Source organism: Bemisia tabaci, chromosome 2 (genome assembly GCF_918797505.1).
Source record: "Bemisia tabaci chromosome 2, PGI_BMITA_v3".
Taxonomy (NCBI): Eukaryota; Metazoa; Arthropoda; class Insecta; order Hemiptera; family Aleyrodidae; genus Bemisia; species Bemisia tabaci.
In genome coordinates this window covers 32030151-32043946 of record NC_092794.1, presented here as the reverse complement: position 1 = coordinate 32043946, position 13796 = coordinate 32030151, and the positions used below count along the sequence as shown (strand labels likewise).

The 13796-nt window shown below is 39.9% G+C and overlaps 1 protein-coding gene across 8 annotated transcripts in view; it reads right to left on the bottom strand.

Annotated features, from left to right (window-relative positions):
* The window catches only part of C3G (C3G guanyl-nucleotide exchange factor), a 358778-nt gene that overhangs the window by 37172 nt on the left and 307810 nt on the right, over positions 1-13796 (bottom strand). The window lies entirely within an intron of this gene.

The following is a 13796-nucleotide window of genomic DNA, read 5'->3' as shown; positions in this document are numbered from 1 at the left end:
TTTGTCCCAAGTTCGAATCGCAGGAATGAAACTTCTGGGATTTTTCCCAGTTACCGTCTCCGCGGGACGGGGCTCATACAGTCCTGCGACTAGTTTGCGCGGGAAGATAAATTAGTTAAAGTCGAGTATTTAACCGGGATTAAAATAATAGTTGCACTCAATTGACAATTAGACACATTATTTTAACTAAACAAACATGAACAATGTAGTAATGAATAAAATATCGCACAATTCGTTTTCACTTCTTCTTCTTCTCTCAGTGGGTCCTAGGGGTACAAGTACCGTACTTGGTACTGGGAAAAATATTGATTAACTCAATATTTTTCCCAACTTCGTAAGTGGGATTTTTCCCTGGGACAAATCTCGTGAAACGGCTCGTGGAGACAAGGCCTTAGTGTAAAATAAGGTTTCAAACACAAATTTCGGAAACCTACATTTCGTTAGTTCCGGATCGTGTATGCCGTGATTTGAACCTTGGTTTGAAACTCAGGTTTCGATTGAAGTTAGGTTTAGAGGCTCTCATAAACATAGCTAACGATCGAATGTGCCACGGTGTAAAGTTCAAAAAGTATTAAAAAGGCCAAATTGGCAATGAGTAGTATTGAAAGCTATTCTTAATTTTAGCTGTGGAGATGAGTGGCATCTCTGGATGAGAAAGAACGTAAAAAAGATTTTACACTAAGTGTAGAAGCAAGACGGACTAAATTATCTGATATTATCAGACATATCATAATGATCTTAAGTTGATATCAATGTGCAAAATGGATAGTTCGTTTTTCTGTTTCTGTTGTCATCTTTTTTCAGGCAACCTACTAACAACTAAGAGCAAAAAATACTGGAACTAAGCCGAGCTAATCCATATCCTCTGCTGTCCCGTCCGTCCTATGTTCTTCTGTCCATATTATGTTGTCCTGTATATCCTACATCCATCATAAAATCTTGTATGAGACCCTGACTGAATGCTCATCGCCTACTTTGATGTATTATAACCGCCACCAGTCACCACCCTCCGTTGAAATACAAATTAAAAAGAAGATAAGAGATGAAGATGAAGAGAAACGCAAAAGAAGAAAATAATAGACAAAAACAGAAGAAGAAGGCATTCAAGTTTAACTTCAGTATCTCTAAACCGTCTAGAATAACGAACAGAGCAGAGAGTATTTTAACATTCACAAACACAAGGAAGCATACATACACACTGCAACAATTTTGTTTGGCCGGGAATTCAAGAAGAATAAAAAATCATCACCTGTGATCGCTTAGGTACCCAAATCAAATGATTAGAGTACCTACAATGCAATTGAATGCTGCGATCTTTTGAGCGGTTCTTCCTGTACTCCAGAACATAATCATTTGAAGTCTGATGTGAAAGTGTGACCCGGTCTCCCGACTTATAATTTGAATAACGCGCGGTTTGGTCCTTCTGGTCCCAGGGCACGTTGATTGGTCTCTCTTTATGGGCTGTCGGCCAGTGGGGAGAGGGCAATTGGCATTGCCTGGGGAGTGGGGGGCCCGGCCGCCATTCAGTCTTTTGCCGTCTCCTAGAGATACGTGATGTAAGTTTTTCATCATCTTTTTAAAAAGGTGGAGCTTCGGCCCCATCTGGTGTTTTTTAGATTATAATTCGCCTAATTCCACGCGCTTAATTCCACGAAAAATCAGAAAAATCCCTGACCAACACCGAAATTCCCTGGCTTTCCCTGACTTTTCCCGGTTGATTTTTTTCCCCTGACTTTTCCCGGTTTTCCCGGTCGCTGGCAACCCTGTTGTCAGCCATTTTAATTTTCGGCCGATGCTATCGATGCCGATGCTATGCATCATTCAACTTACAAACCGACGAGGTTATGTTGAGGTTTTGAGCTGTGGCTAACACTCAAATGAAGTTAATTCCTGTGTGATGTCCTGGTTATTCCATCTTGGAGGGGTAAGCGGACGCCCTAGTCGTATTCACGACCGTCCTACTTGGCTGGAGCGCCCTAGTCATATTCACGACCAGTCTGGATTTAGTCTGGAGGAGTCACCGTTTGGACGTTTCTAGTTTTTGCCAAGCTGCATTGTCTGTAGGAGCGGACAAGTGATGTTCGTGCTGGTGTTGGACAACTGATGCAATACACCTCATAGCCTTCTACATCTAATCGTCTTTGATCTTCTTCATTCCAGCGTGTTCGAGTTTGTGATATTTCCTGCGCTTAAGCTTCGTTCCGGGATCATCTGTCGGTAGTTGTGTTAGTATCGCACCATTGTTGCTGTATTTTTAACAATATCTTTTGTGTGTTATTTAGTCCACCCTGTTAAATTTTACAATGAGTGATCCAGAAGGGTATCAAACTAGAAACAGGGCGGAAAGACGAAATGTCAACCCCCAGTGGAGGGGTCGTAGACGCCATAGGGGTCAGTCGTTGGATGTCCCGGCTGTTGGAGGCCATGACATGGAAAATGTAGTTCAACACCCTCTAGAGCCAGTAGTGCATATCCAGCAAGGGCGTGATATGCCTACACCACCTCACCCTGGCCAAGTGCCTATACCTAACTTTGTATTAATGAACCGTGACAATTGGAGAGAGCCAAGAAATGAGTGGAGAGAACCCAGAAATGAGAGGAGAGATTTGTGGCACCATGTTGATGTGGGTATTGATTCGTATCCAGGCATGACCTCGACCAGCGGTGCGTCTCACCGACTCCCTCAAGGTGTTCGTCAAGGAGTGACCGTTCTGGATCGAGGCGTTCAAGTGTTGCATCTAGTGCTACAAGCCAGACTCTTCACCATATCCTAGATAAGTTAGATAACTTGCAGGTTAATGTAAGCAGAAGATTAGATTCTTTGGAAAAACAGGCCGAGAAAACATCTCGCAAACCTGTGAAACCTTTTTTGAATAAAGTAAAGCGCTCGAGCAGTCAACAAACTGTGGCGTCTAACAGTGATTCAGGCCAAAATGGTTCTTCAATTAAGATTGTAAGACATGTCAATTCAATCAGATTTAACGATTTGCCACGCTTTAATGGGAACTTGGATAAATGTCATCCTAAAGATTTTGTCCATATAGTAACAGTGTATTTTAACGCTAAAAATGCTGATGACGTCACCAAAGTTATGGAGGTTGGCTTGCTGTTAGAAGGTGAAGCAAAAGTTTGGTTTCAGTCTACTGATTTTCGTCTCTTTGAGGATTTTGTTGACGGGTTCTTGAAGTACTACTGGGGCCGCGGTGGCCAGAGTAATATTTCTGGATCCTTGTACGCTAACAAAAATCCTGTTGTAGACAAGTATGCTACTTATTTTCTGAAATACGTCAGAGACATGAAACACTTTGATGAGCCAATTCCCATTCCTGCTTTGATTTCCGCAGTATTGGCACACTTCCCTCGTGATGTACAAGAACAATTTATCGATGATCATGAGTTGACAATTGAGCACCTTCAGCGGAAGCTGCAACGCATTGATCAAATCCGTAGGCAGGGAACTATTAAAGCGTTATCTCCAGCCGACAGTGCTACCAGCAACAGTGGTACTTTCAAGAACAAGTTCAGTCCCAGGTCACCGAATCAGCAAAGGGTCAGTGTTATCCAAACTGATACCAGTGGTATATTAGATTCTAACTTTATGCCTGAGGCTGAGGCTCAATTAGAAACCGATTCTTTAAACTAGACTTGAGCTGCCCGGAACCTGAGGTTGGATCAGAGCTGTTACCCCAGGAATCTGTGGAAGCTTGACTACAAATCTGCTAATCAAGAGATATTTAAAAAAACCGACCAGTGGAAAATGAAAATTTTACAGTGCAAGCGTTTTTTCATCATCAGATCAGGAAAGAACAATGTAAAGGTTAGGGGTGAATTATTTTATAAGAATGATTTAAGCTCTTATCGAATCCTCAGTAAGCCAAAGCATTCTTTGAATGATTATACTTAAACCGGAAATTGTACCCATTAATTCTGTCAGGGTAAAAGCAAAGAAAATCACAGATGTTAAAGATTTGCTGAAAACCCATTGGGGTGAAGAGTGAGAGAAGGATCCAAACGTAAAATGGTATGTAAAAGTTTTTGATAACATTGACAAGCAAGCTCAGATGGGAGAAAATGAGGAACAAGGTGAAGAAGACCTTTGCTGCTGCATTGAAGAACCAACAGAGCCAATTATTTGAAAGACTTTTATTCCTTGTGTTCACGAAATGTTTGTATTATCTGAAACTTAATGACTTTCAAGTCTTAAAAAATGAAAACCCTATTTTCCCCTCTAGTTTTCACTTTATTTTTGTATTACAAAAAAGTATGTTTCATTAATAAACCTACTACATTCCATTTATCTACCCTGTATTATTTCATAGCTTCTCTCAAAATATTTCCAGAAAAGGTACCTTAAAGTCTCATTTTAATACAAATCAATCGAAGAAAAGAGAAAAGACAAAGTTTGACTCATTATACAGAGTAAACTCCATACTCTGCTGCTGCAAACTGAGCAATCTCCAACATGACGCAACAAACTGAACAATCTCCAAACTTTAATTTGAAATTCTGAATGAACCAATTCAGTTATTTCTCCTCAATAAGAAGCCTAGTATGCTTTTAAAATAATTTTTTCAAAAAGAAAATCGTTGATTTGAATACTTAAATTGTTATACGGCTTTCCATTAAAAGTTGAAAAAATGGAGATTGTACGTTTTGATATGAGAGGCCTCATGTGCGTGATCCTGGATCGACTTTAGTGACAGATTTCGACAAAGTGGCGAGTAGCAGCGTGAATAATCCTCGCATCGGATTTAGTAGTTCAGCATGGCAACGAGTGCGGCAGATTCCGATGTTAAAATCCCGAGGCTCTGTAATGCAGACAACTACTTTGCTTGGACCATTCGAGTGAAAGCTGCTCTAATCCATAAATCATGCTGGGAAGCTGTTGGCCCTGAATACACCGCAGGAGCCGTCTTAACTGTTGAGTAGAAAACCAGAAATGAAAAGACTGGCGTTCCTTTTCTTGGCTGTAGACGACAACCATTTAAACAACATAGGCCACTGTCTGAGAGCAAAAGAAGCATGGGACATCATAGAACAAATGTACTCCTGCTACGGTTTGTTACATCAGATTATGTTACTTAATGAATTGTTCAATATGACCAAGGATGAGGGGAGTAGTGTTCTTGACTATGTTGGCAAGATACAGAGCAACTACCGCAAGATTTCCATAGTCGGTATTGAACTTGCGGACCAAACTCTAGCCCTGATTGTTCTCATGGGACTTCCACTTGACGAAATACGAAGGTTTTGTTCGAAGTTTGGAAAGAAAGGAAGAAAAGCTCGTTTCAAAATTAGTGAAATCTAAACTCTTAAAGGAAGAAAAGCGCATGAGACGGGCTGATGGAGATAGTGAAGAGTTAATAGCAAAGGTCCTTATTACTAAAAATGACAAACTGAAGAAGAAGAAACCGAAGAAACCCCCTGTATGTTTCACTTGCGTTATCGTTGGCCATAAATCTCAACAGTGTGAGAAGTTTAAGGAAATGATGAGCAAGACCAAGCGAGATGAAGACTCAGGACCAAAACAGAGTAAGCTATCCTACGTTCCATCCGATGAAGCAATCGTACTGTGTGCTAGCAGAGACTCAACCCTGAATTTTCAAGGCTTATTTCTACTTCATTCAGGAGCATCCGACCATATGGTGAACGATGCAGCATTCCTAGAGCATTATTCACAAACTTAGGGTAACGTGAAAGTAGGCGATGGTAGCCCAATTGAGGTCAATGGCGTTGGGTCCCTCCGCTTGAAGATGTCTACTAAATGTGGTGAGTCAACAATTTTACTTACCCAGGTACTGTGTGTCCCCTCCCTAAAGGACAATATCATATCAGGTAAACTTGAGGAAAAAGGTGTGAAGATTGTCTTCTCGAACGGTGAAGCCACTGCTTCTAAAAATGAAGAGTTACTATTCATTGCTCTTCGTGTTGGCACTATGTATGTGGTCACCACAATTAATTTCAAAGGTACCATTAACGATATTGAATGGATGGTTGCAAGAGTATGATTAACCACATGGCATGAAAGAATGGGCCATTTGCACGTAGAAGCATTGGCAAAATTACCAATATCCGCAAGGGGCAGAAAATAAGCTCTAACCGACTGTGAAGTCTGCATTAAAGCAAAGTTCAAAAAGAGCCCATTTCCTGATAGAAGTGGGAGAACTGACACAGCGCTGACTCGGATTCACACAGACTTGATGGGAGAAATCAAACCAAACTCCTTAGGTGGAGCCAAATATATAGTTACCTTCATTGATGATCAAACAAACTTTGTTGTCGCTGTCCCAATCAAACGCAAATGTGATGTAATGGCCGAGTTCGTAAAATTCCAGAATGGAGTTGAAAACTTGCACGATAAGAAGATCAAGGAGTTGCAAAGTGATAATGGTGGTGAGTATGTCAGCAAAGAATTTGCTGAATACTTGAATGAGAAAGGGATCGTCCATCGCCTAACTGTCCCTCACAATCCCCAGCAAAACGGGAAAGCTGAGAGAATGAATTTAACGGTGATGTCAATTGTACGTTCTCTATTGATCCAATCCGGCATGCCTAAAACTTTTTGGGCGAAAGCTCTTAATACAGCAACTTTCTTGCGAAACCTCAGCCCATCATCCGCTATCGAATACCAAATACCTTCAGAACTATGGTACAAAAAGAAGTTAAAAGAGACAGACTATGATAGGTTAAGAGTGTTCGGTTGTCAAGCATAGGCCAGAATAGTATCTCCTGATAAGTTAAGTCCAAGAGCTGAACTGTGTGTGCACTTAGGTTATCCAGACGGTGTCAAAGGGTATCGCCCCTGGAGCATGGAACGGACGTTAGGCGGCGTTAGGGGCGTAGAGCGTTGGCGGGGTTAGTAGGGACGTAAGATTCCAGGAAGACATCTTTCCTTTTAAAAGTACCACTGTATCTGAGAGGGAAACGGAAGACACTACCATCTCTGTTGATCTAAAAGAAGAAGAGGTGGTCCCAAATGGGGAGGCTATCCAGAATGAAGAAATTTTTGACCGTATTCCCAACCCACCGGACAATATTGTTATGGAACCCAATAATGCACCAACACAACCCAGACATTCAGACCGCAGAAAGGCAGTTAAACCACCCTGTAACCAACCCTTCTGCAAGACAACAGTGCGTGAAGGTGGTTTTGACGGAGGAAATTTGCATAACAACACAGAGGCCGTAGTCGGACCATCTGATTTCTTCATCAAAGAACCATCAACACCAACTGAGGCGCTCAACGGGCCTTACTCTACAGAGTGGCTGATCGCAATAGCGAATGAAATCAACAACATGAAAATCAACAATGTGTGGGAAGTCATGCCGAAACCATCTGGATAGAAGATAATCGGAACAAAGTGGGTCTACAAAGTGAAGAAAAACGAGTTCGGTGACGTAGATACTTTCAAAGCTCGTCTAGTAGCCCAGGGTTTCAAGAACTCATTGAAACTCGACTGGTTCGACACTTTCAGTCCTGTGATCCGGCGAGAAACTTTTCGCATAATCCTAGCATTAAGTGTTCTACACAATTGGACTGTCCACCATTTAGATGTTACTAGTGCTTACTTAAATAGTGAGATTAGCAAAGAGGTGTTTGTTGAACAGCCACATTTATTTGAAGAGCCAGGTAAACAGAGAGCTAACTTTGTAAACTTCTTAAAAGTATCTATGGGCTACCAAATTCTGGCAAAGATTGGTACAATTGGTTGACTGAAGTATTGTTAACATTAGGTCTGAAACAGTGTCTAAGTGACCCTTGCGTTTTTGTAAAGCCTGGTCTAAAAATAGGAATCCATGTTGACGATGTTACAGTCACAGGAACAACAAACCTTATCAAGGAATTAAAATCTAATTTGGCATCGAGAATGCGAAACTTGCACAAGGAGCTGGTTGATGAAAATATAAAAATTGAAATGTATAGTCATAATCTTGGGGCAATTGACCTTGCTAAGAACGAGGGGTTCTGAGCTGAGAGCAAGCACATTGGAGTGGAACACCATTTCATCAAAGCGATAGTGGCTGAGAAGAGAGTTGCATTGGACCACATTAGTACAGATGAGATGGTGGGGGATATTTTAACCAAGGCGTTGCCAGAACCCAAACACGCCAAGTTTTAGCATGAGTTGCTTGTGGAAGAATTTGAACAAAAGGAATAAAGCTGAAAAGCTACAGATAATATTGTATGTATTTAATTTTTTTTTTTTTATTAAGTCCATGTATTTTTTACTTTGTAATTTTTTGGGAGGTATGTTGGATTTAGTAAAACTTACAAAGAAAACTGAGAAAAACAAACTAGAAGGGACAACCATGTGTTCGCAAGGAGGCGCTCTGAAATGATTCTCTAGCTGAAAAATACCTTACGAGAGTGCGATAGATCGATAAATAAGAAAAGGAGAGAGAGACAACAATAAAATGCTGAGGCTGCGTTTTCGGGGCAGAAAATCATCTTAGAGCGTTTCATCTTCTGAGTGAGCGGATTGAGACTCCAATCATGCCTACTTGCTTTCTTTTCAGTTCAGTTGCTGTTGTTATGTGATTGCAATATAACGTATGTTTACACCTAAATAAAAATCCGACTTGCCCGAATCGCTTGTTATCATTACTTGGTCATAAATTCCTAAAACCTGACAAAATGAGGTCATCTTATTCAGATTTAGCGGCTCAAAATACACAAAAAGCTGCCAATCAAAGACCGCAAAAAATTTCAGTTCATTTAAATTTGCTACGAAAACGGCTGACAGTCGCCTTTTTTAGCCGAGAAAATCGGCTTTTCCAGAAAATTAAAACGTTATAAGAAAAAACGGTCTGGTCATATTCGGTTCTAGCAGCTCAAGATGCACAGAAATTGGAATACCGAGGAGACCAATTTTATTTGTGCACTTTAAACAGGAAAATTTCCGGAAAAACACCGAAAGCGGAAAGTCCATTTTCCAATGGACATAAGGTTACATTTCTTATTGTTGTCGCCAGGCGCCGTAGAGTGAAGTGAAAACTTCAAAAATACCTAAAAGTATCCGTTTCTTTCTTTCCATACTAGCTTCTTACGTACTTTCGGACCTCCACTGTCAGTAAAGGGTGTCTAAAAAATAATTCGCAAAAAAATTGGCCGAATTTAGATATATTTGACGATGCGATTGCGGGCACCGCACAACGAGGAATGTAAGACATATGAACCAAGTAGATTTTTTTATTCCTTACGGAGGGTATGAACTTACTTTGTACAAATTCTAGGACCTCCGCTGCCACTACAAGGTGTTCAAAAAAATTCTCCATAAACGGCCAAGTTGAGATATTTCGGACGTTTTCGCTGCTATTTCCAGTATCGCAGGACAAAGAATACAAGATGTAGGAACCAAGTAAAATTTTTAATTCCATACAAACGGTATGAACTTACTTTCTACAAATTTTCGGACCTTCATTGTCATTACAGGGTGTACGATAGATTTTCGAACGCGAAAAAACGGTAAAAATTGAGCTATTTTTGACGGATTTTCCACCATTGTGGGCATAGCTTGGCAAAAAATAAAAGACCTAGAAGTTTTCTGAAATTTGCCCTTTCATACTGATGGTATAGGCTTGCTTTCCACCAATTTTCGGATTTTTACTACCATTATAGGCTGCTCAAAAAGTTCATCATACGTTAAAAAACGGGGAAATTTCGATTTTCAGAGCTGCCAAGCGAAGAGTTTGGGCAGTACAACGCGAAGTGAGAGTGACCTAGGTGAAAAACAAAAAATTTCCCTTAATCTGCAAGGTATGTGCTGATATGTATCAATTTTTGGACATCTAGCATCAAATCCGTGTTGCGGGCAAAAATATCAAAAATATACAGCGAAAATGCCAGAAAAACTGGAAAAATCTCGATGTTTCAGCTCTTGCGCCCCGGGTTACAAATTTTTTTTTTCAAAATCCTCTTGGCTACCGTGTTTTTTATCACATAGAACCATTTAAGACCGTGCAATATTTGGTTTTGTCAATTTAAAAAAAAAAGTCCCACCCTAGGGGAGGTAGTAAGGGTATTTGGGGGTAGTGGGGCGGCACCACTTAGGATGATCCGTATGGAACGCCGTTAGTGTCAAAACCCTTTTCTTGCGCGCGCGGAATTTTTTCTGGCGCGCGGAAAGAAAAAATCCGTTTTCGATGAATATCTCTGAATTTCCGGATTCCGCGCCGGTTTTCGATATATTTGCGCCGTTTGTGTCAAAACTATTTTTTCCGGCGCGGCGCTCCAAATCTGTTCCGCGCGCGGAATTTTCGATATATCGATTCCTGCTCGCCGTTTGTGTCAAAACTATTTTTTCCGGCGCGGCGCTCCAAATCTGTTCCGCGCGCAGAATTCTCGATATATCGATTCCTGCTCGCCGACTGTTTTTTTCCGGCGCTGCACCAGAAAATAATTCCGCGCGCCACTTTTTCGATATATCGATTTTTCTGCGCGCGGAGAATATTATCTCTCTTTTGAACGATTTCCATTATCGATCCTCTGCGTGCCCCTGCCGTATGTGGGTCGCGGTCGTGTAAACAAACGCAGATTGATAACACAAATGATCCAAACAACTCGAAATCTCTTAATTTTAATTAATTTAAATCCATTTTCGACTTCAACCAAGCATTTGGCAATAATATTCATCGTATTTTACAACCTGGAGCCACGGCCTATCGGCTCATTTTAAGGTGCATTCTGAAAATCAGTTTTACAAGTCCAATGTCCAAACCCAGACTTTCTTCTTTTACTTTTTTTTAACCATTCTCTTTTCACTTTCGCCTCAAATCAAATGTTTTGCAGTTTTTTTATCTTAAGTAAGTGGTCCTGAATTCATTCAAGAGTTAGAAGTTCACGATTTATTTAGTATTATAGCCTTTTGACCTCTTAAGCTTTATCGATATGATCTCATGTAGTTCGAGGTTTCTTTGGCCCAAACCAAGTGATTACTTACACATCTGATGTGAGTCTTATGGCTCTTCAAATTCGCAGTGTAGAATTAAATCAGAGACTACAGTTACTTAATCCAGTTCTGCTCTCTTGTTCAATGTTTGTCATAAGTGTTTGTTCGTGTCTGTTCTTTATAAGTGACCACTGTAGTGCGTATACACAGTTATGCTATCGGTACAGGTATTATTTCTTGTTTTCTACAGTCAGGACTTTCTCTTAAGCGCAATAATTTACCAAAGAAATTCACCTAGTTGCGTAAATAATTTGGTGTATAGATATTCTGTTAATGTCTCCTTGCGGTGATGCAAAGTTTCTGAGATCTGTCATAAGTGGATTTTGCATTTAGACGGTCACTCTTGCCTGATAAAATTACTGCTCTAGCAGCTTCAAATTTATACTTTGATCTCTGATTCATCACTAAATGACACTCGTGCGGTGTCATTTATCTTTAATCAGTTCAAAGCTATTTCGACAATGAATCATCAAAGGTCCGATCGAAGAAGGAATTTTCTGGTGAGTGCTGCGGCTGAACCGACATCACAACTCTACTATCGAAAGCATCAACCAAGACATGATCATTCGTCTGGAAGTGGAAATATTTTGCAACTCATCAGCAGGCCGATTATTGAAGGCTTAGAGCAACCCGACAAGACAACAAATTCCGATATATTACATGGAGAAGATAGGGCTATGTCTTTTCATATCGGGCTGACATAGTTTCAATAATCAGGTAGCTGGTAGTTTAACAGGTAAGATTTGTAAAGTCACTTAGGTATCACAAGTTACATTCGTATCTCTTGTGGAACAGTGTTTGTAGGTATGCTTACCTTTGTGGAGATTAATTGATAACAAAACGAGCATATCGATGTCATAGCCTAACTAGAAAACCATGTACGTAGATTTACAAAGTTTCAGACTTTCTGTTTCTCTTCGATTATAAAATCATGCAACGAAATGTTACAAATGTCATCCCCAGATAACCTTAACCATGTTCCTGACTTATTCTTATGGGAGGATGTAATTCTATGTCTTTTCAAAATCCTTCCATCCGTCTGTACCTGAGAAATTCAGTAAATCAGCCGACTTTCGGACTTTTAACCAGAATCGTCGGCATCTTTACAATTGAAATGATTCTTAGGTGTTTTTGAACAAAGGCATTTTATTAAAATTTTTGTTGGACAGGTTTGATTCACCCTGAATTCTTAAATAGAGAGAAAAAAAATATTTTCTTCACTCTAGAAAGACATGAAACTGACCAAGCTGTAGGTAAGTAAGCAGTTTTTGATTACTTCATTCCATGAAATGTGATGAGCCTTGTTGCTGCAGGAAACACAACATACTAGCAGGAATCCTCAAATAAATTTTCTATCTTGTACAATATCTGTTGATACTTAAGTATTTGATGATACCTACGAAGTACAAAATTTCTGAAAAGACACTGGGAATACCAGCAGAGTTATCTCAAAATTTTCTCTCAGGAACAAAACTAAAAATTGTGGAAGTTTCCTAAGAATGCTCTGAAGACAAATTTACGTATTATTAATAGATGAAGTGTAGCCTGCTACATATCATGTCGTATTCCTCTTCAAATATACATGCAGGTGAGTAGATTTTGAAATTTTGAGCGCACAATTTGCTTAAGAAAGAAGCGAGCACTACCATGATTTCCACTTACCATTACCACTTCCTCATAAATTTTTATAAGTTGATGCTTTTGAAAGTTGAGTTGTGATGTCGGTTCAGCCGCAGCACTCACCAGAAAATTCCTTCTTCGATCGGACCTTTGATGATTCATTGTCGAAATAGCTTTGAACTGATTAAAGATAAATGACACCGCACGAGTGTCATTTAGTGATGAATCAGAGATCAAAGTATAAATTTGAAGCTGCTAGAGCAGTAATTTTATCAGGCAAGAGTGACCGTCTAAATGCAAAATCCACTTATGACAGATCTCAGAAACTTTGCATCACCGCAAGGAGACATTAACAGAATATCTATACACCAAATTATTTACGCAACTAGGTGAATTTCTTTGGTAAATTATTGCGCTTAAGAGAAAGTCCTGACTGTAGAAAACAAGAAATAATACCTGTACCGATAGCATAACTGTGTATACGCACTACAGTGGTCACTTATAAAGAACAGACACGAACAAACACTTATGACAAACATTGAACAAGAGAGCAGAACTGGATTAAGTAACTGTAGTCTCTGATTTAATTCTACACTGCGAATTTGAAGAGCCATAAGACTCACATCAGATGTGTAAGTAATCACTTGGTTTGGGCCAAAGAAACCTCGAACTACATGAGATCATATCGATAAAGCTTAAGAGGTCAAAAGGCTATAATACTAAATAAATCGTGAACTTCTAACTCTTGAATGAATTCAGGACCACTTACTTAAGATAAAAAAACTGCAAAACATTTGATTTGAGGCGAAAGTGAAAAGAGAATGGTTAAAAAAAAGTAAAAGAAGAAAGTCTGGGTTTGGACATTGGACTTGTAAAACTGATTTTCAGAATGCACCTTAAAATGAGCCGATAGGCCGTGGCTCCAGGTTGTAAAATACGATGAATATTATTGCCAAATGCTTGGTTGAAGTCGAAAATGGATTTAAATTAATTAAAATTAAGAGATTTCGAGTTGTTTGGATCATTTGTGTTATCAATCTGCGTTTGTTTACACGACCGCGACCCACATACGGCAGGGGCACGCAGAGGATCGATAATGGAAATCGTTCAAAAGAGAGATAATATTCTCCGCGCGCAGAAAAATCGATATATCGAAAAAGTGGCGCGCGGAATTATTTTCTGGTGCAGCGCCGGAAAAAACAGTCGGCGAGCAGGAATCGATATATC